This window comes from Hibiscus syriacus, unplaced genomic scaffold (genome assembly GCF_006381635.1).
Source record: "Hibiscus syriacus cultivar Baekdansim isolate YM2019G1 unplaced genomic scaffold, ASM638163v2 tig00111276_pilon, whole genome shotgun sequence".
In the NCBI taxonomy this organism is placed as follows: domain Eukaryota; kingdom Viridiplantae; phylum Streptophyta; class Magnoliopsida; order Malvales; family Malvaceae; genus Hibiscus; species Hibiscus syriacus.
Genome location: NW_024063043.1, coordinates 535,353 through 539,461, shown reverse-complemented (window position 1 = coordinate 539,461; position 4,109 = coordinate 535,353). Strand labels below are relative to the sequence as shown.

Below are 4,109 nucleotides of genomic sequence, written 5' to 3'. Positions count from 1 at the left end.
TTGATTTAGTATGCATAATTTTTTTTGATTTATATATATATATATATATATATATCTAATTTTGATATTATGTATGATATTTATAAATTTATGTTCATTATATATTAATTAATTAAAATATAATATTTTTGATTTTTGGAAAGTTGTTCACCGACATTTGATCCATGTGATCTCAGAGAATCTTTGTCTATTCGTCGTCCTGAAATTGCTCACCATACAAATTCACGGTCGAATATATTCGTCATCACTGAAAAATCTTAATAAAAGTTTGATATTTCTTTTAAATTTGTTCTATTTATTTTAATTTTTTGTTAGTTCTTCTCAATTTTTGTGTAGGTTTGTAGATTTTTTTTCTTCATATTTTTAGGTTGTGTTTCAAATTTTTTAATAGATTATAGTCTTATCATGTTATCAGAGTTTTCTAAATTAACTCTGCTGTAATCTAAGGATAGGTAATGATTTTGCCGTTTTGTGGTATTGGTTGCAAAGTGAATTTGTAGGGTGTTGAGGGTTGGGTTAACAATTACATGTAACTATTTAGGTTAAAGATATTATATTTGAATTGTATATTAGATATGAGTTTTAATTAGATATATATTTTTGTTTTATTTTGACTCGAACTTGATGAATGAATTTTTAAATAAAAATAATAATGTTTATAATAAATATTTTAATTATCTTTTAAGAATAAATAAATTCAGATTGGACATAAAATTTAAATTAAACATAAATTAATTTTAGAGTGAATACATTTATAAAAATTGAAAATTTAATAAACTAGTTTTAAATTCCAGCTGCTTTGAAATATCTGAACTTTGTAAAGCTTCCCAATTCCTTAAAAGCCCTGAACTTCGTTTGTTCTATTCATTCTGAGTAGATGGGTCGTGATAAAGCATCCTCGCTAGCTCCCGGGTTCCGGTTCCACCCCACCGACGAGGAACTCGTTCGTTACTACCTAAAACGGAAAATCTTGATGAAGCCTTCTTTTGATTTGATATCTGTTATCGATATTTACAGATCCGAACCTTGGGATCTCCCTGGTAATTTATTTTCCCCCTTCCGGTTTGATTCTCGTTTGGTTGGTTTGGCCAATTGTTTGTTTGGTTATAATATTCGATTTTTTTTTGTATTGGCCGGAATTTTAAGTTCTGAAATTAAGGTTTTTTGTTTTTGGTTAATTGTATTGTGATTCATTGGGTTTAGGGGAAATTCAAATTTTTTATTGTTGTGAAGATACTCGGTTAGAGCAATATCTTTCTTTTAGGGCATTTTGTTTTAAGTTTTAAAATTGATTTTTTAATTGCTTAATTATGGCATTTAACTTCCTAATTTCCGGTTAAATTTTACGTTGTACGCGCCTTTATCTGTTACATATTTAAGTTTTTCCTTTATATAAAACTAGATTTTTGAGCAAGTTTATTAAGTTAAATCAATATTTTCTTCTTAATAGATAAGTCAAAGCTGAAGAATAGGGATTTGGAGTGGTACTTTTTCAGTGAACTGGACAAGAAACATGGAAATGGGTCGAAGACCAATAGGGCAACTGAGAGAGGCTACTGGAAGACAACTGGAAAAGACCGTGCAATTCGCTTTAGGGAAAGAGTGGTTGGCATGAAGAAAACACTTGTTTACCATAACGGTCGTGCCCCACGAGGTGAACGGACTAACTGGGTAATGCATGAATATCGCCTTACTGATGAGGCATTGGTGAAAGATATTCAACGGGTAAAGATTATTGTCTTTGTTGTAGTGTTTTGGCGATTTAAGATTTGATGTTTGTTTGGTAATTAACATTGGGCTGTTGGGGCTGGAAGGATGCTTTTGTTTTGTGTAGGGTGTTTCAGAAGAGCGGGTCTGGGCCAAAGAATGGGGAGCAGTATGGGGCACCCTTTATCGAAGAAGAATGGGATGATGATGAGGCAGTTATTGTGCCTGGTCAACATGATGTAGCAGTCTACGAAGAGGCTGCCAATGATGAGGCTTTTGTTGAAGGAAATGATGTTGATCAGGTGTGTTATGTTTTTGGCTTGTCTTGTGCTCAGAAACTTGGCTTTTGCTATATTTTATGTTGTTATGTTTTGAAATTTGAATGAACGTTTTTGGATGATGCTTTGCAATATATTTGAAATGACTGTAACTAGTGAAAGTTTATAGGATACTGAACGATATAAAGATAAGTTGGTAAATGTTCCTAGGCAAGCTATTTGATTGTCTGGGCTTGTTGTTTCTTGTTGAAAAGAAAAACTTACTTACCCAGCTTGTTCTTATGAAATCTTTGAGACACTATAGCTTTAGTGAATATAGGGTGAGACACTCATGCTATGGATGAGTTGGTTTACAGCTAGATGAATGATCGTAATTACTGTTGCTTTGTTAACAGAATCTTGACATTGGTGTCTACCATGGAGAAGAATCAAGCAACCATATGGATCATTCAAGGGAGTTTAGTGAAGAAAATCAAAAGCCATCAGACAAGATGTCTGAGAATGCCTTGCTCCCTTCCAATTTCTATTATGGTGAATCAAGTAACTGTGCTGAACCCTCGATTGAGTTTAAAGAAGAGCCTAATGCGACAGTTACAAATGTAAAACGAGTCAAGGATGAATATGTGCATGAACCAATTGAAAACATCCTTTCCACGGACTATGTGATTGAAGACCAGTACCAGGATGCTAGTGATTATCTTCCAACCATTGATCAACATCCCCTGGAAACTAATGATCTTTCAAACCCTATTGACCCAGACTGAAAGCTTTTTGAGATTGGTTAATATCTTTCATTTGATGATGCTGATGACCAGTTGTTAGCCTTTGATTATGATCAAATTATGGGAAGTGAGATTCCTGTTTCTGGCCAAGAACCCCATATCCAAATTGCATATAGTTCTCTCCTGTCTCTTGTTGTAGTAGATGCAGAAAATTTGTGCTGTTTCTAATTAAATTATTTCTTGATAACAGCACACAAATGAAGGAACTGAACATGGGTTTAATTCAAGTAAACATATTGAAGAACACAGCAATAGTGAAGCATCCTCTAAAAAGCAAGAGCTGGAAGCCACACAAGTCGAACTCGGTAAGATGTTTGGAACTGCCTAGCTCTTAATGCCATTGTTTACTGAACATTTGTATTTGTTTGAGCTCACTTTTGGTGCCTTATTTGTGGTATAGGTACCAAGTATCCATTTATTAAACAAGCTAGTAAAATGTTGGGTAGCTTTCCTGCTCCTGCATTTGCCTCTGAGTTTCCTTCAAAAGACGTAATGCACAAGCTAAATGCTGCCTCACAAGCTTCCAGTTCTGTACATGTTACGGCTGGGATGATAAGAATAACATACATGGCTTCCTCTGGCAACCGATTGCACTGGACGTATATCAAAAATGGGAGTGTCAACGTTTTTCTTTCTTTCAACTTGCCGCAAGGTGATATCAACTCCTCTAGTTTTCTGCCCTACTTTCCAGCAAGATAAGAGGTCGGTTCTTCTTGATGCTATTTTGGGTCCTACTTATTTCTGCGAGTTTAAAGATGGGGAGCTGCATTTTCTCAAGGTATTGGCTATGATTCACTCAACACGTCAATTGATTAAGAATGTAAGGTAATATACCAGTTACCACTGTAGGTTGACTAGGATGTTAGACCAGGTGATGTTTCGTCATCTATTTTCTTTTTATGACGATCGCGGAATCCGAAACCGTGACAAATACATTATCATCTCGTTGCAGTCCTTGTTCAAAGTATAAAGTTGTAAGGTACATTATATAGGACCAGATGATTAAGAATTTTGCACTATTTTTTGTGGACATTTTGCCAATATAATAATTCCAATAAACTAATTAAAAGATGTATGAAATCAATAAATAAAACTTAAGAAAATATGACATAATATCAACCGGTTAGTATTTTATTTTATTTTTAAACCAAAACCTTATATGACAATTCACAATATTTGTTAAATTGATTATATATATTATTTTGTAAGAGTGAATAAAATTTGATTCGGTTTGAAAAAAAATATTTTTAAATATAAGTTTATTCAAGTTAAGAATCATTTAAATCAATTTGAATTTTGAGTTTAACTTTTAGAAGTTTAAATAATTAGTTTAAATTTTAAA

General features: G+C 33.1%; 1 pseudogene; it reads left to right on the top strand.

Moving 5' to 3' along the window:
• The first annotated feature begins 803 nt into the window (after positions 1-803).
• Positions 804-3,797, top strand: LOC120157777 (annotated as a pseudogene).
• The last annotated feature ends 312 nt before the right edge of the window (positions 3,798-4,109 follow it).